The 22,169-nt window shown below is 47.5% G+C and overlaps 1 long non-coding RNA gene across 1 annotated transcript in view; it reads right to left on the bottom strand.

The window, feature by feature from the left end:
• Positions 1-11,497: 11,497 nt before the first annotated feature.
• LOC122924146 overlaps positions 11,498-22,169 on the bottom strand; it is a 29,259-nt gene continuing 18,587 nt past the window's right edge. Inside the window, exon 3 of the long non-coding RNA XR_006387375.1 lies at positions 11,498-11,745. This is a non-coding gene — a long non-coding RNA (uncharacterized LOC122924146). The remainder of the gene's footprint in view (positions 11,746-22,169) is intronic.

Below are 22,169 nucleotides of genomic sequence, written 5' to 3'. Positions count from 1 at the left end.
CACACCTGGGGATGGATTTCATTGTGGACCTCCCTGCATCCCGAGGCCATACGGTCATTCTCATGATTGTGGATCGGTTTTCCAAAATGTGCCACTGTGTTCCTCTCAAGAAGTTACCTTCTGCACAAGAGTTGGCCTCGATTTTTGCCAGGGAGGTCTTCCGGTTGCACGGTTTGCCCAAGGAGATTGTGTCGGATCGGGGGAGTCAGTTTGTGTCCAGGTTCTGGCGCGCCTTTTGCTCCCAGTTGGGGATTTATCTCTCTTTCTCCTCGGCCTACCACCCTCAGTCCAATGGGGCCGCAGAACGTTGCTATGTCTCCGATCACCAAGACAATTGGGTTGACCTCCTGCCTTGGGCTGAGTTTGCCAGGAACACGGCGGTGAACTCTTCCTCTGGGACGTCTCCCTTCATGGCCAATTATGGGTTCCAACCTGCCGTGTTACCGGAGGTATTCTCTCCCCAGGATATTCCGGCTGTGGAGGATCACCTTTCCGTCCTACGTGCTTCTTGGGTACAGATCCAGAGGTCCCTTGAGGTCTCTGCGCAGCGCCAGAGACTCCAGGCTGATCGCAGACGAGCGCCCGCTCCTTACTACCAGGTCGGAGACCGCGTATGGTTGTCCACCCGCAACCTCAACCTTCGAGTGCCCACTCCCAAGCTGGCGCCTCGCTTTGTTGGTCCCTTCCGAGTGCTTCGCAGGGTAAACCCGGTAGCCTATGCCCTTGCGCTTCCTCCTGGCATGCGGATCTCCAACGTGTTTCATGTCTCCCTGTTGAAGCCACTGGTGTGTAATCGTTTCACTTCCTCGGTTCCTCGGCCTCGTCCGGTCCAAGTGGGCAATCGTGAGGAGTATGAGGTGAGCAATATTCTGGACTCACGCCTGGTCCGCGGTCGGGTGCAGTTTTTGGTCCATTGGCGTGGTTATGGTCCAGAGGAGCGTTCCTGGGTTCCCTCCGCAGATGTCCATGCTCCTGCCTTGCTCCGAGCCTTCCACGCACGCTTCCCTCAGAAACCGTTCTTTACTCCGCGGAGGAGGGGCCCTTGAGGGGGAGGTACTGTCATGGTCTTACCTTCTTGCTGTTCTCCTTCGTTTGACATGTGCTGGCGGCCATCTTGGTTTCTGGGTTTCTTGTAGCCTCCCACCCTGCGGCTTCTCCTTCCCACTGGGAGGAGCTGGATGCCTAGCTCATATATATAGGAGGTCTGTGGCTTCAGTTCCCTGCTTGGTCCTCCTGTGTTCACATGCTTATAAGACTGCTGCTGCTTCTGGTTCCTGATCCTGGCTTCGTCTGACTACCCTGCTGGTTCCTGATCCAGGCTTCGTCTGACTACCCTGCTGGTTCCTGATCCTGGCTTCGTCTGACTACCCTTCTGGTTCCTGACCTCTGGCTTCGTAGACCCTGCTCCGGTTTAGCCATCCGCTTGGACTTTTGCCTCACAGCTTGATTCTCAATAAAGCCTTCTTATTTCCTCTTATCTCTTGTTGTACGTCTGGTTCATGGTTCCATGACAAGTTGTCTTTGGTTGTCGGCAGGAAGAGAGGGAGGGCGTCACAGACAGTGGAATAATGATAAAAAGAGGGGAATAATGTGAGAGTTATGGTCCATACATCTACTGGTTATACGGATATTTCATATAAATGAATATTTATATAGTTGTATTGCTTGATTCAGTGTGAGCTCTAAACTTATCATATTCCTATGTCTTGTGACTGGTCTAGCTGAGGATGTCTCCAGTAAAGTTGTTTGTCAGTACGTGCCATGTCAGCATAATATGAGGAGAAGGGAGTATTTCATACAACAATGAAGAAGATTGGGAAATGTATATTTTGGTCAAATTTGTCCTTATGTTCCAACAATTTCTAGGAAATGTTATTCAAATGAAGGACACATATGTCCACAATATGTGTCCAAGTTGGATTCAGTTCCTGGGAACCTGACCTTTAATTTAGTGAGTCTTGTCTAAAAGATTTATTACCTAGTTATATAACTGTAAGATATTGCCAATATGTATCACGTGGAATTATGTAACCTATACTGTCCAATTATATGCAGTGTAACCGCCTTATAACCCCCAGTTACTCCCATATCCTAAAGGTATATAATAAAGGGTTTGGGGCGGTCTCGAGAGAGATCTCCACAGACACATCAACTGTGATTGTCTCTGAGTGTCGACTAATTGATTTATTTTATATTGATTGCCTGAACCTGAATACTGAACTACTCCCACAACATGTATGTGCTATTTCCCCAAACTTCAACCAAGAAAGATTAATGGGGTCATTTATTAAGTCTTAAAGAGGACCTTTCATGGGTTTATATTATTTGGGATAAATACCTTTACTTGCAGGAAGCCCCCGCTGATGCTGCCACCCTGCCTGATTTTTTTAAAATATCGCTCCTGCGCTCAGCGGGGGGTATCCTGCAAGTAAAGGTATTTATCCCAATTACTGTATTTTACTGTGTATAAGACTACTTTTTAACACATGAAAATCTTCTCAAAAGTCGGCGGTCGTGTTATACGCCGGGGGTCATCTTATATGCCGGTATATGCCGTGCTGAAACTTACTTCCTAGTTGGACTGGAGAAGCTGTCCTTCTCCAGCTTCAGGGACAGGCGCCATCTAGCTGAGCCACCGTGCGCTGCATCCCGGCCAGCCGCTCCTGAAGCAGCCCCCTCTCCCTGCTCTCAGTGGTTTTCTCATGCCGGCAGTATCACATTGCGTACTACCTCTTAGATCGTCTTGAAGACAGGGAGGGCTGGGCAGGCAGGGAGAGCGGACCCACCCAATCCAAGCAGGCTTTGTATGCAATGTGTAAGCAAAAAAAGCAAGTGGAGATAATATATCAAAATATCACTTTATTCTCAATTATAATAAATAAGGGAAAAGACAGGATGGAAAACAGTATACAGAGAAACATAGGGCAATATACACCATTGCGGGACCATGTGTGTCCACACGAGTAAGCATGGATAGCCTACAGGTCAGAATGATTAGGTGCATGAACAATCGATACTGCGTAGCAGATAGAGGATAGACCCTGCAAGGGGTATATGCTATACTGCAGGATCAATTAATAACTGATTGCTCACGGACCTCACATCGAACATGTTATAAGCATGGACATCCAAGACTAAGACATATATGATAAATGTCACAAATAACAGCAGTCACTGAATATCAAAATATAGTGATGTCCCACGGATGGTATCCTAGGCCTAATATGGATGTGAAACAGGGCCATGTATCAATATGCTATAGTACTACACATGGAACGTACCTGAGGACATGGTGACCGCAAGGGAGACCCAAAGCACAAGACCTCGACGCGCGTTTCACCTCAGCGGCTTCGTCATTGTATGCAATGTGCACAGAAAATACCGGTACATTGCTTGCCGTGATTGGCTGGTTGTTGTATACTGGGTTGGATTGGCGATTCTGAGGGAATGCAGTGGGAAGCAGGAGCATCTGCACTTCAGCCAATTCTAATGTTGGAACGTCGGATCTCTAATGAAGGTTGGTGTGCATCTTATCTGTGGTGAAAAAACAGAGTCTATCTGGGGAGCAGATACATGTGGTGGTGAATACAGTACAGCACCAGTATCTGTACCAGTACATACAGTACAGCACCAGTATCTGTACCAGTACATACAGTACAGCACCAGTATCTGTACCAGTACATACAGTACAGCACCAGTACATACAGTACAGCACCAGTATCTGTACCAGTACATACAGTACAGCACCAGAATCTATACATACAGTACAGCACCAGTACATACAGTACAGCACCAGTATCTGTACCAGTACATACAGTACAGCACCAGTACATACAGTACAGCACCAGTATCTGTACCAGTACATATAGTATAGCACTAGTATCTGTACCAGTACATACAGTACAGCACCAGTACATACAGTACAGCACCAGCACCAGTACATACAGTACAGCACCAGTACATACAGTACAGCACCAGTATCTGTACCAGTACATACAGTATAGCACCAGTATCTGTACCAGTACATACAGTACAGAACCAGTATCTGTACATACAGTACAGCACCAGAATCTGTACCGGTTCATACTGTACAGCACCAGTACATACAGTACAGCACCAGTACATACAGTACAGCACCAGTATCTGTACATACAGTACAGCACCAGTACATACAGTAAAGCACCAGTACATACAGTACAGCACCAGTACCAGTACATACAGTACAGCACCAGTACATACAGTACATACAGTACAGCACCAGTACCAGTACATACAGTACAGCACCAGTACCAGTACATACAGTACAGCACCAGTACATACAGTACAGCACCAGTACATACAGTACAGCACCAGTACATACAGTACAGCACCAGCACCAGTACATACAGTACAGCACCAGTACATACAGTACAGTACCAGTACCAGTACATACAGTACAGCACCAGTACATACAGTACAGCTCCAGTACATACAGTACAGTATACAAATGGCTAACAGTCAAGACCCCATCATGGCTCTACCAGCAAGAAGAAAGAAATATGAAGCCAGTTTCAAACTTAAAGATGTAAACTTTGCCATGTAACATAATAACCGCGCTGCAGCAAGACGATACGGAGTAACAGAAAAGATGGTTCGGGACTGGAAAGCAAATGAAAAAGCATTATAGAGTATGCCAAGGGGTAAGTGTGCATTAAGAAGAGGCCCCCCACATTGGCCAGAACTCGTAAAACATGGAGCAGACATGGTGAATGAGCATCGCAAAAACGGTTATGTAGTGACACAAAATAAAATACGTTTGTTTGCACCTCAGTGGCCTCATCTAACCCAGATCACAGCGACAGATGTAAGGCCACTGTGTCCTGGTGCACTAGAGTCTTGGAAAGGCATAATATGGTACTGAGGCAAAAGACGGAAATTGCACAACAATTACCTGCAGATCTTGATGCCAAAGTAAATAGCATTAGAAGAGGGGTAGTCTTATACGGCGAGTACAGCCCAAACCTAATATTTTAACTGGAAAGGTTTGAGGTCGTCTTATACGCCAGAAAATACAGTAATATAAACCCATGAAAGGTCCTCTTTAATTACCCCTATATCTGGCAGGGTCAGGCCTCTAAATAACTTTGGGGCATCCTCTGCCAGTCTAAATGTAAGCCAGCTTCCGAAGTGTCTTACATTTGGACCATTTTCTATCCCTAAAACAGGCATGGAAAATGATGAATGACACGAGCCCGCTGGCCGTCCCCTTTCCCGCCCACATCACAACCACTTTTTTAGACCTGACGTGAGCGGGTAAAAGTCACATGATGTGGTGCAGCTAACCGCTGCGCTGCAATCTGCACCAGGAATGCGCCTAATATAGGCGTATTTCTGGATAATAAACGACCGCCTAAATTTCAACTGGGTGGAGACGCACCGACAGGGATTTCTGCCTAGTACTTCACGTTATTACTCAGAGATGTAATCGTGCGCTACCCTGTGCATTGTAACACACAATAATACGCTATTTTCCTAAACTATAACTAAACAAAATAAAAATTTGCTGTTTGTTTAATATTTCAGGTGTTGTCACTGTGATTCCAGATGCTATCTATCCTCTGGATGGTAAAACACATGTTGTACAGTTTTGATCTTTTCCACACCCCTCCCACCTTCCCTCAAAAAAATAAAAATAAAATATATATATATACAGTACAGACCAAAAGTTTGGACACACCTTCTCATTCAAAGAGTTTTCTTTATTTTCATGACTATGAAGGCATCAAAACTATGAATTAACACATGTGGAATTATATACATAACAAACAAGTGTGAAGCAACTGAAAATATGTCATATTCTAGGTTCTTCAAAGTAGCCACCTTTTGCTTTGATTACTGCTTTGCACACTCTTGGCATTCTCTTGATGAGCTTCAAGAGGTAGTGCCCTGAAATGGTCTTCCAACAGTCTTGAAGGAGTTCCCAGAGATGCTTAGCACTTGTTGGCCCTTTTGCCTTCACTCTGCGGCTCAGCTCACCCCAAACCATCTCGATTGGGTTCAGGTCGGGTGACTGTGGAGGCCGGGTCATCTGGCGCAGCACCCCATCACTCTCCTTCAAATAGCCCTTACTTTCAAAGTTTTCCCAATTTTTCGGCTGACTGACTGACCTTCATTTCTTAAAGTAATGATGGCCACTTGTTTTCCTTTACTTAGCTGCTTTTTTCTTGCCATAATACAAATTCTAACAGTCTATTCAGTAGGACTATCAGCTGTGTAACCACATGACTTTTCATCAACGCAACTGATGGTCCCAACACCCATTTATAAGGCAAGAAATCCCACTTATTAAACCTGACAGGGCACACCTGTGAAGTGAAAACCATTTCAGGGGACTACCTCTTGAAGCTCATCAAGAGAATGCAAAGAGTGTGCAAAGCAGTAATCAAAGCAAAAGGTGGCTACTTTGAAGAACCTAGAATATGACACATTTTCAGTTGTTTCACACTTGTTTGTTATGTATATAATTCCACATGTGTTAATTCATAGTTTTGATGCCTTCAGTGTGAATCTACAATTTTCATAGTCATGAAAATAAAGAAAACTCTTTGAATGAGAAGGTGTGTCCAAACTTTTGGTCTGTACTGTAAATACACTGCTCAAAAAAATAAAGGGAACACTTAAACAACACAATGTAACTCCAAGTCAATCGCACTTCTGTGAAATCAAACTGTCCACTTAGGAAGCAACACTGAGTGACAATCAATTTCACATGCTGTTGTGCAAATGGGATAGACAACAGGTGGAAATTATAGGCAATTAGCAAGACACACCCAATAAAGGAGTGGTTCTGCAGGTGGTGATCACAGACCACTTCTCAGTTCCTAAGCTTCCTGGCTGATGTTTTGGTCACTTTTGAATGCTGGCGGTGCTTTCACTCTAGTGGTAGCATGAGACGGAGTCTACAACCCACACAAGTGGCTCAGGTAGTGCAGCTTATCCAGGATGGCACATCAATGCGAGCTGTGGCAAGAAGATTTGCTGTGTCTGTCAGCGTAGTGTCCAGAGCATGGAGGCGCTACCAGGAGACAAGCCAGTACATCAGGAGACGTGGAGGAGGCCGTAGGAGGGCAACAACCCAGCAGCAGGACCGCTACCTCCGTCTTTGTGCAAGGAGGAACAGGAGGAGCACTGCCAGAGCCCTGCTCAAACGGTCAGAAACAGACTCCATGAGGGTGAAATGAGGGCCTGACGTTCACAGGTGGGGGTTGTGCTTACAGCCCAACACCGTGCAGGACGTTTGGCATTTGCCAGAGAACACCAAGATTGGAAAATTCGCCACTGGCGCCTGTGCTCTTCACAGATGAAAGCAGGTTCACACTGAGCACATGTGACAGATGTGACAGTCTGGAGACGCCGTGGAGAACATTCTGCTGCCTGCAACATCCTCCACCATGACCGGTTTGGCATTGGGTCATTAATGGTGTGGGGTGGCATTTCTTTGGAGGGCCGCACAGCCCTCCATATGCTCGCCAGAGGTAGCCTGACTGCCATTAGGTACTGAGATCCTCAGACCCCTTGTGAGACCATATGCTGGTGCGGTTGGCCCTGGGTTCCTCCTAATGCAAGACAATGCTAGACCTCATGTGGCTGGAGTGTGTCAGCAGTTCCTGCAAGACAAAGGCATTGATGCTATGGACTGGCCCGCCCGTTCCCCAGACCTGAATACAATTGAGCACATCTGGGACATCATGTCTCGCTCTATCCACCAATGTCACGTTGCACCACAGACTGTCCAGGAGTTGGCAGATGCTTTAGCCCAGGTCTGGGAGGAGATCCCTCAGGAGACCGTCCGCCACCTCATCAGGAGCATGCACAGGCGTTGTAGGGAGGTCATACAGGCACGTGGAGGCCACATTACTGAGCCTCATTTTGACTTGTTTTAAGGACATTACATCAAAGTTGGATCAGCCTGTAGTGTGTTCTTCCACTTTAATTTTGAGTGTGACTCCAAATCCAGACCTCCATGGGTTGAAAAATTTGATTTCCATTTTTTAATTTTTGTGTGATTTTGTTGTCAGCACATTCAACTATGTAAAGAACAAAGTATTTCAGAAGAATATTTAATTAATTCAGATCTAGGATGTGTTATTTTTGTGTTCCCTTTATTTTTTTGAGCAGTGTGGACGTTCTTTATCCGCAACCATACGACTTGACCGATCTTCACCAAATTCGCCACACAGGTACATTAGGTGTCCGAAAATGTTTTAGACCATGTCTCAGCTCTCTAGGACTTACCGTTCCTGAGATATTGCCAAAAAAGGACCTGCATTAGCCAATAGAAGCCAACAAGCCTTTCACTTAAATCCGAACTGCCATTTACATGGTCACAAGCCCCTTATCAGCCAATATAAGTTCGCAGGTCATACGCCAGGTTTCCATAACTGATCACAGGTTTTAGCAGTTTGTAGGTCCTTAAATATTGAGTCATATGACGTATGACGGCACAACGGCTACATGAATGCGGGCAGGGGCCACAATAAACGAACGGACGCTGTGGAGTTCACTGTTAATGGGGTGGGCACTGTGGGGGTCACTGTTAAAGAAGCGAGTACTGTGGAGGTCACTGTTAAAGAGGCGGCCACTATGAAGGTCACTGTTAAAGGGGTGGTCAATGTTAAAGAAACGGGCACTGTGAAGGTCAGTGATAAAGGGGCAGGCACTGTGTAAGTCACTGTTAAAGGGGCAGGCACTGTGAAGGTCACTGTTAAAGGGGTGGTCAATGATAAAAGGGCGGGCACTGTGGAGGTCATTGTTAAAGGGGTGGTCAATGTTAAAGGGACAGGTACTGTGGAGGTCACTGTTAAAGGGGTAGGTACTTTTTAGGTCACTGCTAAAGGGACGGGCATTGCGGAGGTCTCTGTTAAAGGGGCGGGAACTCTGAAGGTCACTGTTAAAGGGGCGGCCACTATAAAGGTCACTGTTAAAGAGGTGGTCAATGTTAAAGTGGCAGGCACTGTGGAGTTCACTGTTAAAGGGGTGTGCACTGAGGAGGTCACTTTTAAAGGGGCAGGCACTGTGCAGGTCACTGTTAAAGATGCTGTCACTGTTAAATGGGCGGCCACTGTGGAGGTCACTGTTAAAGGGGTGGGCACTGTGGAGATCACTGTTAAAGGGGCGGGCACTGTGGAGATCACTGTTAAAGGGGCGGGTACTGTAGAGGTCACTGTTATGGGGGAAACTGTTGATATATTTTTACGCCACACGGAAACATTAATTGAAATAGATGAAATATACCCGTGCGAAGTCGGGTCCTTCTGTTAATATTTATATATATATATAGTGGATATAAAAAGTCTACACACCCCTGTTAAAATGTCAGGTTTCTGTGCTGTAAAAAAATGAGACAAAGATAAATCTTTTCAGAACTTTCTCCACCTTTAATGGGACCTATAAACTGTACAACTCAATTGAAACACAAACTGAAATCTTTTAGGTGGAGGGAAGAAAACAAAAAAAAACTAAAATAATGTGGTTGCATAAGTGTGCACACCCTCTTATAACTGGGGATGTAGCTGTGTTCCGAAATAAGCAATCACATTCAAAATCCGGTTAAATAGGAGTCAGCATACACCTGCCATCATTTAAAGTGCCTCTGATTAACCCAAAATAAAGTTCAGCTGCTCTAGTTGGTCTTTCCTTAACTTTTCTTAGTCGCATCCCACAGCAAAAGCCATTGTCCACAGAGAACTTCCAAAGCAGCAGAGGGATCTCATTGTTAGAAGGTATCAGTCAGGAGAAGGGGACAAACGAATTTCCAAGGCATTAGATATACCATGGAACACAGTGAAGACAGTCATCTATAAGTGGAGAAAATATGGCACAACATTACCAAGAACTGGACGTCCCTCCAAAATTGATGAAAAGACGAGAAGAAAACTGGTCTGGGAGGCGACCAAGAGGCCTACAGCAACATTAAAGGAGCTGCAGGAATATCTGGCAAGTACTGGCTGTGTGGTACATGTGACAACAATCTCCCGTATTCTTCATATGTCTGGGCTATGGGGTAGAGGGGCAAGACGAAAGCCTTTTCTTACAATGAAAAACATCCAAGCCAGGCTACATTTTGCAAAAACACATCTGAAGTCTCCCAAAAGCATGTGGGAAAAGATGTTATGGTCTGATGAAACCAAGGTTGAACTTTCTGGCCATAATTCCAAAAGATATGTTTGGCGCCAAAACAACACTGCACATCACCAAAAGAACACCATAGCCACAGTGAAGCATGGTGGTGGCAGCATCATGCCAAGGGGCTGTTTTTCTTCAGCTGCAACTGGGGCCTTAGTTAAGCTAGAGGGAATTATGAACAAGTCCAAATACCTGTCAATATTGGCACAAAACCTTCAGGTTTCTGCTAGAAAACTGAACATGAAGAGGAACCGCATCTTTCAGCATGACAACGACCCAAAGCATACATCCAAATCAGCAAAGGAATGGCTTCACCAGAAGAAGATTAAAGTTTTGGAATGGCCCAGCCAGAGCCCAGACCTGAATCCGATTGACAATCTGTGGGGTGATCTGAAGAGGGCAGTGCCCAGGAGATGCCCTCGCAATCTGACAGATCTGGAGTGTTTTTGCCAAGAAGAGTGGGCAAATCTTGGCAACTCAAAATGTGCCATGCTGATAGACTCATACCCAAAAAGACTGAGTGCTGTAATCAAATCAAAAGGTGCTTCAACAAAGTATTAGTTTAAGGGTGTGCACACTTCTGCAACCATATTATTTTATTTTTATATTTTTTCTTCCCTCCACATAAAAGATTTCAGTTTGTTTTTCCCTTGAGTTTTACAGTTTATAGGTCACATTAAAGGTGGAAAAATTCCTGATTGTGTCTTTTACTGTCCCTAAAATAGTTTTCCTGGCAGACCCTGCAAGTCCCAACCCCCTCATCCACAGCCCAGCCCAGAATGACATTCTGCTCGCTCTGCTCGGGCACCTCCCTGTCTGCGGCAGCACTGATTGGCTCATCCATGCTGTCTGTCAGCCCGGGGTCCAATCAGGGCAACCCCCCCACTTCCTGTCAGGGTCATGTGAGAACCCTTCTTCTTCCTCTTTTTCCCGCTGACACGTGCACTAATACTATGTTACGTGCCGTTATAGTGGACTCATCCGAAACAGACCTGAAAAGGTTCATAACTCGGAGTCTGGTTGAGCGCAGTCCTCACCTCTGACCACCAGGACCTCGCCCGCTCTAGACTGCAGTGTCTAATGTCAGCATCAATGAGCAGGAAATACATTTCTCGGCCACCAGTAATAATTTGATGCCTCACAATGGACGGTCAATGATACATCTCAGTCTCATTTTTCATCTTCTGCTTTATTACATTGATAAATGTCACTATGATCGCTGAGAAGGAGGAGAAATCTGCCTCTAATGGGGGTGTATTCAGACTGGGCACCTGGGGCAGCGGATCCGGCCCTGAGTGTCTTCACCGCTGTCACCTCCCAGGGTTAATCTGCAACTAGAGAAGGAAAAGCCGCGAGAAGAGAGAATTACTGAGGCTGATCGGCGATGTGTCCTCCGCTGTGAGGGACGGAGATGCATCCGGCCGCCTCACATCACTTATTACACATTGATTCACCATAAGCTACAATTTATGAAGCAGCATTTCTGTTTTCCTGGACAATCACTGTCCACTTTACATATTCCAGGTGGCAGATCGGATGGGCAATCGGTCAGTGGTGGTGGTGGGCATGTTCCGGGCTTCTCTGGAGAAGAAATGGTCATTGAGTTAGATTTCCAGATGTAACTATAGAAACATAAGACACGAAGTATCGACACTACATATCCTGAGAGACTGGAAGAGCGGCATCAATGAGAGAGATATCCAGAAAATGGCTAAATAGTGAGTGCAGCTCTGGAGTATAATACAGGATGTAACTCAGGATCAGTACAGGATAAGTAATGTATGTACACAGTGACTGCACCAGCAGAATAGTGAGTGCAGCTCTGGAGTATAATACAGTATGTAACTCTGGATCAGTACAGGATAAGTAATGTAATGTATGTACACAGTGACTCCACCAGCAGAATAGTGAGTGCAGCTCTGGAGTATAATACAGGATGTAACTCAGGATCAGTACAGGATAAGTAATGTATGTACACAGTGACTGCACCAGCAGAATAGTGAGTGCAGCTCTGGAGTATAATACAGGATGTAAATCAGGATCAGTACAGGATAAGTAATGTAATGTACACAGTGACTACACCAGCAGAATCGTGAGTGCAGCTCTGGAGTATAATACAGGATAAAACTCAAAATCAGTACAGGATAAGTATTTAATGTATGTACCCAGTGACTGCACCAGCAGAATCGTGAGTGCAGCTCTGGAGTATAATACAGGATGTAACTCAGGATCAGTACAGGATAAGTAATGTATGTACACAGTGACTGCACCAGCAGAATAGTGAGTGCAGCTCTGGAGTATAATGCAGGATGTAACTCAGGATCAGTACAGGATAAGTAATGTAATGTATGTACACAGTGACTGCACCAGCAGAATAGTGAGTGCAGCTCTGGGGTATAATACAGGATGTAACTCAGGATCAGTACAGGATAAGTAATGTAATGTATGTACACAGTGACTGCACCAGCAGAATAGTGAGTGCAGCTCTGGAATATAATACAGAATGAAACTCAGGATAAGTACAGGATAAGTAATGTAATGTAATGTATGTACACAGTGATTGCACCAGCAGAATAGTGTGTGCAGCTCTGGAGTATAATACAGGATGTAACTCAGGATCAGTACAGGATAAGTAATGTAATGTATGTACACAGTGACTGCACCAGCAGAATAGTGAGTGCAGCTCTGGAATATAATACAGAATGAAACTCAGGATAAGTACAGGATAAGTAATGTAATGTAATGTATGTACACAGTGATTGCACCAGCAGAATAGTGAGTGCAGCTCTGGAGTATAATACAGGATGTAACTCAGGATCAGTACAGGATAAGTAATGTAATGTACTGTATGTACACAGTGACTGCACCAGCAGAATAGTGAGTGCAGCTCTGGAGTATAATACAGAATGAAACTCAGGATTAGTACAGGATAAGTAAAGTAATGTACTGTATGTACACAGTGACTGCACCAGCAGAATAGTGAGTGCAGCTCTGGAGTATAATACAGGATGTGACTCAGGATCAGTACAGGATAAGTAATGTACACAGTGACTGCACCAGCAGAATAGTGAGTGCAGCTCTGGAGTATAATACAGGATGTAACTCAAAATCAGTACAGGATAAGTAATGTAATGTATGTACACAGTGACTGCACCAGCAGAATAGTGAGTACAGCTCTGGAGTATAATACAGAATGAAACTCAGGATTAGTACAGGATAAGTAATGTAATGTACTGTATGTACACAGTGACTGCACCAGCAGAAAAGTGAGTGCAGCTCTGGAGTATAATACAGAATGAAACTCAGGATTAGTACAGGATAAGTAATGTAATGTACTGTATATACACAGTGACTGCACCAGCAGAATAGTGAGTGCAGCTCTGGAGTATAATACAGGATGTGACTCAGGATCAGTACAGGATAAGTAATGTAATGTACACAGTGACTGCACCAGCAGAATAGTGAGTGCAGCTCTGGAGTATAATACAGGATGTAACTCAGGATCAGTACAGGATAAGTAATGTAATGTATGTACACAGTGACTGCACCAGCAGAATAGTGAGTGCAGCTATGGAGTATAATACAGGATGTAACTCAAAATCAGTACAGGATAAGTAATGTAATGTATGTACAAAGTGACTGCACCAGCAGAATAGTGAGTGCAGCTCTGGAGTATAATACAGGATGTAACTCAGGATCACTATAGGATAAGTAATGTAATGTATGTACACAGTGACTGCAACCACAGAATTGTGAGTGCAGCTCTGGAGTATAATACAGGATGTAACTCAGGATCAGTATAGGATAAGTAATGTAATGTATGTACACAGTGTCTGCACCAGCAGAATAGTGAGTGCAGCTCTGGAGTATAATGCAGGATGAAACTCAAAATCAGTACAGGATAAGTAATGTAATGTACACAGTGACTGCACCAGCAGAATAGTGAGTGCAGCTCTGGAGTATAATACAGGATGTAACTCAGGATCAGTACAGGATAAGTAATGTAATGTACTGTATGTACACAGTGACTGCACCAGCATAATAGTGAGTACAGCTCTGGAGTATAATACAGGATGTAACTCAGGATCAGTACAGGATAAGTAATGTAATGTATGTACACAGTGACTGCACCAGCAGAATAGTGAGTGCAGCTCTGGAGTATAATACAGGATGAAACTCAAAATCAGTACAGGATATGTAATGTATGTACACAGTGACTGCACCAGCAGAATAGTGAGTGCAGCTCTGGAGTATAATACAGGATGTAACTCAGGATCAGTACAGGATAAGTAATGTATGTACACAGTGACTGCACCAGCAGAATAGTGAGTGCAGCTCTGGGGTATAATACAGGATGTAACTAAGGATCAGTACAGGATAAGTAATGTAATGTATTTACACAGTGACTGCACCAGCAGAATAGTGAGTGCAGCTCTGGAGTATAATACAGGATGTAACTCAAAATCAGTACAGGATAAGTAATGTATGTACACAGTGACTGCACCAGCAGAATAGTGAGTGCAGCTCTGGAGTATAATACAGGATGTAACTCAGGATCAGTACAGGTTAAGTAATGTAATGTATGTACACAGTGTCTGCACCAGCAGAATAGTGAGTGCAGCTCTGGAGTATAATACAGGATGAAACTCAAAATCAGTACAGGATAAGTAATGTATGTACACAGTGACTGCACCAGCAGAATAGTGAGTGCAGCTCTGGAGTATAATACAGGATGTAACTCAGGATTAGTACAGGATAAATAATGTAATGTATGTACACAGTGACAGAATAGCGAGTGCAGCTCTGGAGTATAATACAAGATGTAACTCAGGATCAGTACAGGATAGGTAATGTATGTACACAGTGACTGCACCAGCAGAATAGTGACTGCAGCTCTGGAGTATAATACAGGATGTAACTCAGGATCAGTACAGGATAAGTAATGTAATGTATGTACACTGTGCCTGCACCAAATACTAAACGGGATGGCGCCTAGGTGCTGAAGCAACAACCTCATAGCACCTAGAGGCTCATTAGCATATTTTAAAAGTCTTTATAAAGGGAGTTATTAAGCGCACTGTTATGTACCGCTGACATCAGCCATCGCTACATAACGTTATTTCTCATGACAGAAACCCTTTAATAACAGGTTTTATCTCTATGGAGGTTCCGGAGATGGCTGTGTACAGCAACCGGCTGTCTCTGGCACTCCGATAGAAAAGAATAGAGGAATTGTGCACATTTCTGACCAGCCACTCCGTCCATTTCAGGTGGGCTTCACATGAGCGAATTATTGGTGACCCCACCGGGGCCTACCAACCATTCCTCCCCGTAAAACTTCCCTCATTAACCCTTTCACTTCCCCCTTACCAATAAGACACAGAGACTTGAGACGGATTTAAATCGGCCACAGCAGCCGTTATTTATTAAACAAAAATACAAATAATTTAACAATGAATTCCCCCAGCCGAGGGAGGTCCTAGAAGCCCCAACATGTATACATCCAGCACAACCACTCAGTGGACCATCCACCTTGACTCCAGCCGTAAACACCCAGCTCGGAGCCACCAAACTGATGGATGCCCTCACTGATTAACCGAGTGCCCAATCCTGAGAGTCTAGCCCCACCATTGAGGCCCTCTCATTCTCAAGCAGCAACCCATTCCACCAGCTCCGAGGACCTCCCCCCGCCAACAACGCGCAAATTGACCACTCCAACCTCAAGACTGCGCGTTCCTCCACATCTCCAACGCCCTCTCAATTCCACCCTGTATTCCCAAGGACCACAGATCAATCCCGACCGCATTAAGGTGAACCCCATCCGCTCTCCAAAATCCCCCAAGACCCGACTCAAGATCCACATGCCTAACCACCACCGCCCCACTCTTAGCCACAAACCGTCCAACCGCCCTGTTCACCTTAATGCGAGCCCTGTTCACCGCTTCAACAGACCTCGCCTCCCTCCACGTCTTCCTAGACACAATATCCGACCACACAGTCAACATGTTTGGGAACAATGACCACAGCCGTAAGAGATCAAATTTGATATCCCTGATCAGTTCTCTCGCCGGCCTAACCCCCAAATCATTGCCCCCGACATGAAGCACTAAAATCTCCGGAGCCCTGTCTAACCGCACAAAACGATGAACCTCCTTCAACACACCGCCCCACAACATACCTCTAGAACCCAGCCACTTTACCACCGCGACATCCCTGCCAAATCCCAACTGACGACCATTCTCCCGAACATCGGCCCGCAACGCCCCCCAAAAAACGAACGAATGTCCAAGAATCCACACTAGCGCCGGACCGGAGCCTGCAATAAAACGCAAACAAAAGAAAACACATCACTATCATGGTCACCAACATTACTTACAAACCCCCCAAACGCACATATGACCGGAACCTAACAGATTCCCAACGCCCTATCCGTTTAATAACCTCGTCACTTAACCCCAACCTAGCCGCCTCAGTTGCCGCCCCAATTCTGAAGGAGTGACCCGTGAAGTCTGCTGGGTCCACCCCCACCCTTACCAAACATTTTTTAAACACTGCCACAAACTGAAATCTGGACAGAAAAGAACCATCACAGTGCCTCAGCAGCGGGCCATCATCAAAGCACACCCCCTCCCTATACACCCGCAAACATCTAACTGGACACAAAAAACACTCCGGGACTGAAAAAAGAGTAACATACCGCCCTTTTCCCTCCATATCCGTTTTAGACGACCGCAACCTGACCACCACCCTGTCCAGAAACAAATGCACATCCTCCCCGTAAACCCCCCGCGACCCTGACGCTCCTAGACACCAATTCCCCCAACCGGAAAGCCCCAAAAAAGGCCAACGAAAACGCCAACCGAAACAGGCTAACCTCCCCTTCAGAAGTACAAACCAACCCAACCTGTCCACCCAACCTCAACAGCAAAGAGAACGACACTGGCCTCCTATGATCCTCTGTCCGCTGCCCCCTCCTCCAACCCTTCAAAACCTGCCTCACCAAAAAGGTCTTGGTAACATCAACCATACCCCTCAATTTGAAACCAAAAGCCAGACCAGCCACACACTTGTTCAGCTGCGCCACCGACCAACCCTGTTCCTTGCCCTGCCCCAAGAACAACAATAGAGGTATCTCCCCCTCATCTACCCCCATCCCTAACCCCGAACACCACTGCTCCCATTCCCTCCAAGCCTTCCCATACGCAGCCCACGAGCCCGCACTCAATGACGCCCGCAACAATCCCGCATCAGTACCTCCAACAGACCCCACAGCGACCCCGGGCACTCCAGACCTTCCGTGTCCGCCTCCGGAGCCAACTGCCGAAACCGCTCCCACTGCAAACGAGAAAGAGCATCCGCAATGTTGTTAGAAGCCCCGGGCACATGGACTGCTACCACCCATGCATTAAACGATAAACAAAGCAACACAAGATGCTGCAACAAGCGAACCACGGGCGGCGACGAGGCCGTCAAACCATTGATCGCCTGCACCACCCCCATGTTATCGCAATGAAACCTCACCTTCTTGTCCCTGAAACTATCCCCCCACAACACTACTGCAAGAACAATGGGAAAAAGCTCAAGAAGACACAAATTCCTGACCCACCCCCGCTCAACCCAAGACTGCGGCCACCGAGCTGCACACCACTGGCCATGACAATAAGCCCCAAACCCCACCCCGCCAGCCGCATCTGTAAACAATTCAAAATCAAAACTATCCACCACCTCGCCCATCATCAACGTTCTACCATTAAAATCCCTCCAAAAACCCAACCAAACCTCCAAATCCCTTTTTAACTCCCGCCCCAACCTAATAAAGTAATGCGGCGCGACCACCCCCACCGTAGCCGCCGCCAACCGCCGACAAAACACTCGGCCCATTGGCATGATCCTACACGCGAAGTTCAATTTCCCCAAAAGAGACTGCAGATCCCGCAACCGAACCTTCGCTGACTGCCTCACCCGCTCGACGCCCGCCCGCAAATCAACCACTTTATCCTCCGGAAGCCGACACTCCATCCGCTCCGTATCAATTACAATGCCCAAAAAACTTAATTCCGTAGCCGGGCCCACCGTCTTCTCCACCGCTAATGGCACCCCAAAATGCGCAAAAACTGACTGCAACGTAGCCAACAAAAGGGAACAAACCCGCGAGCCCGCCGGTCCCAAGCACAAAAAATCATCCAAGTAATGGATAATGGACGAACACCCGGCCACATCCACCACCACCCATTCCAAGAATGAACTAAACGCCTCAAAGTACGCGCATGACACGGAACAACCCATAGGCAGACACCTGTCCACAAAATACCCCCCATCCCAAAAACACCCCAACAAATGCAAACTGTCCGGATAGACCGGGAGCAACCGAAAAGCCGCCTCAATATCCGCCTTAGCCAACAAGGTCCCAGGCCCCAACTTCTTAACCCATGCCACAGCCGCATCAAATGACGTATAAACCACCGAACAAATGTCAGGATCGATACCATCATTGACCGACGCACCCTTTGGGAAAGACAGATGATGTATAAGCCGAAACTTGTTCGGCTCCTTTTTGGGCACCAACCCCAGCGGAGACACCCTCAAACCAGCTAAAGGCACCCCCACAAATGGCCCATCCATCCTGCCCAAGGCAACCTCCTTTGCCAACTTTTCCGAGACCACCTCCGGAAACTCCAAAGCCGACCGCAAATTTCTTTGCGGTACGACCACAGGCAATGGATTCGACGGAATCCGAAATCCCTCCGAAAACCCCCGTTTTAACAATTCCGCCGCTTCCCGCTTAGGATACCTATTTAGGTACCCCTCCATCCTTTCCACCTGAACCGGAGTCAGCCCCTTTTGCAGCCGAGTCTGACCCCCTGTGCTTACCGCCCCTGAAACAGCCCCGTGGGCACCCCGCAAGTCGTGCACTCATGCTTGAACTTGCATTTGGCGCCAAACCTGCAGCTCCCCTCATTAAAGAGGAAACACAAACCTCTTGCTGACGCTGCAGACACCGTAGACTGACTTGGCGCCCCTCCCGCGTCCCCTCGAAAGGACTGCCCCTGACGCGACGGCGCAGTCACCCGCAACCATAGACTGATGTCCTTATGGTCCCACCGAATATCAGGCCGCACCGCCTTCCTCTGCCTGAATTGCTCGTCATACCTGAGCCACCCAGTACCACCATATACCCGGTATGCCTCCCCAATCGCATCCAGATAGCAAAACAAGGCCGAGCAACACTCCGGCGCCTTTTCCCCAATTACGCTTGCCAAGATCGCAAACGCTTGCAACCAATTGGCAAACGTACGCGGTATGAGTCTATGCCGACGCTTTTCGTCGTCCTCCTTTTTCCCCTCACCCACTCTTTCCCTATCCAGATTAAACCGCTCCAGGGGGAGAAGCGAAAAAATTTCAACATACTCCCCCCGCCATATCCGTTCCCGAACGTCCTGCTTTAAGTGCGCCCCCAACGGCCCCTCAAAACATACATATACCTCACCCTTCGCCGCGTCGCTAACCTTGGGCCTCTCCTCCTCGCCTCCCACCTGCGTCTGAACCGACACCGAACCCACACTCCGCGACTGCCCGTCCCCAGACGCCCCCCCTAAACCCCCACCGACCCCCCATGCCGGGAACGGAGACGCACCTGCCACCCCCAAACCAGAAACCAAACCCGCCAAACTCGCCAACAACTGCCCCAAACCCCCCACAATTTCCCCGTGACTACCCCCAGCCCCCACACCCCCTGGGCTACCCATCAAATTCTGCAATACGCCCCACATGTTCTCACCTGGCTGCCTGGGCGCTGTGAACCCATCAGCCGCTGATCCGGACTCCAGACGAACCGACCTCACCGCCGACTCCACGGATGCTCCTGCTGTGCTGGATCCGCCCAACGACTGCACCCCAACCAGGTCCAAGCTGGGTGCGCTTTCAACTTCTTCCTCCCTCATAGACTCTTCCTGCAGACCGAGGCCAGGAGACACCTGCCCGTGATCCCTGGGAGCCCTGCGCTCTCTAGTGGCCACTACTGGCACAGGCTCCGTCCTCCTGCTGCAGACTCTCCCACGACGAGCGGATGTTCCTGCCACTAGGGGGGGCAAGGAACCCGCCGACCCAGCTCCAGATCCCACGCCGGCCGCAGGTGAAGGCAGGGGTGATGGGGCCCTGCCTCCTTCAGAGCTCTGCTGCGCTCCCGGATTCCTCCCACTCCCAGGGGCTGGGGCTACTATGCTCCCACCAACCCCTGACCGTGAAGGCTCCCTAGAGGGGCTCCTGCGCCGAGCCCGGGGGGTCTCACTGGGGCTAAGGCGCGCCGGCGGCCGGACCCGTCGCGGCCGTTGCGCCGGTAGCGGCGGGCCTGCTATACCCGCCGCTTCCCCCAGCAGCACACCAGCCAGCTGCTCCCGCAACCACTCCGGTCCACGGGCCTCCCCTGCCGCCCGCAACCGCTCCAGCAATTCCTCTACAGCCTGCATGGTAGGTGCGCTCTAGTATGCTTTTCCCACTAACTCTGCGCTTTTTCCACTAACTCTAAAATGGCCCCCCAGCTACCGCCCCTTAAATAATCTACCCCCTAACTCCACCTACGCTAACCCGCCCCTCCGCTTCCCGCCATACATTAACCCTACGTCTACCAGGCCCCTGGCACCAAATTCCTCATGAAGGCCTACCCTTATGGTAAACCTATAGTCCGGCCTTACTGGATACAGAGCCTCCATTATCGTGATCTGAGGAGGGGGGGGGGGACCCATAGGACCCTCACCAATCCAATAGTGGATAGGGAACTACTTTCTTTAACTGGAAATTGGAATAATCCTTTAATGCTGAAATAAAATTTGTAAAAAATAATAATAATGTAAAGGTGCATTTTGTGTCCCTCGCCAACTCTGCGTACAATTATCGGGAAGGAACAGTTCCGTCCTGATAACTGTCTGCTGCTTGTTAGTGGAGGGGAAGAACTACATTTACACTTACAGGCTGGTGTCATGGAAGATGTGTGAACACCTTGTCTTGTTCCGCTACTTGCGGGCTGCGCGGTCATGAGTTCAGTCACTTCAGTGCGCAATCCTGTCCTGCGGTGCGTAATCCCGGGTCTCGCATGATCAAGCGCCGCAGGACGGGATTGAGCAACGCACTGACGGAACTCATGCCCGTGCAGCCCGCAAGTAGCGGATCAGTGGATCATGTACAAGGGGGTGGGGAGATGATCTGTGGGGTTGCCCAGGTCGAATCATTATTAAAGGGCCCTGGAATAGCCAAAAATGCTACCAGCATAACATATCATTCGGGGCACTGGACAGAACATCCGGATGCTTTGACCTAACGACGCCCCTGGGCATAACAGTAAAACCAGTAGATGTTCCATAGCTTTGTCCGTGTGGACTCTTGACAATCACTGAACCCTAACAGTGCAATGATGGTGTTGGTCAGATATAATTCTTCTGACTTCCTCTTTGCTTGGACTATATATTCTATAGGTTGAACCTAGAGATGAGCAAATCGAAGCTGACGAAGGCGAATTTGTTCAGAGTTTCAGGAAAAATTTGATTCTGAACGAATGTGAATTTCCTCGTACTTCGTGGTAACGAAACAATGTTTCCTAACAATGGCAGCTAAAATGGTGGCTACACGTGTGAGGACATGGGGCAAGGAACTCTGGGAAGGAGGGATGACCCATAATGCCATGAATGCAGCCAATCAGCAGCCAGCCAGCCCGGTGATGTCACAGCCCTATAAATACGACGGCCATCTTAGATTCTGCCATTCACCATCGTACTTTGTTCGTAGGGAGAGTGAAAGAAAACCTCAATGTGGAAAAAAAAGTGCTTTATAAGTGCACGATAAGGATAGGGAGGAATCATGTCACATCAGCTTAGTGCAGGGACAGACGTTGCAGGGGCTAGGGAGAGTCATACAGAAAACATCATTGGGAAAAAATACCATTTAAGCCTCATGCACACGACCATTGTGTGTTTTGCTGTCCGCAAATTGCAGATCCTCAAAACACGGATGGC

Source organism: Bufo gargarizans, unplaced genomic scaffold (genome assembly GCF_014858855.1).
Source record: "Bufo gargarizans isolate SCDJY-AF-19 unplaced genomic scaffold, ASM1485885v1 original_scaffold_849_pilon, whole genome shotgun sequence".
NCBI lineage: Eukaryota > Metazoa > Chordata > Amphibia > Anura > Bufonidae > Bufo > Bufo gargarizans.
This window is presented reverse-complemented; position numbering and strand designations above follow the sequence as displayed.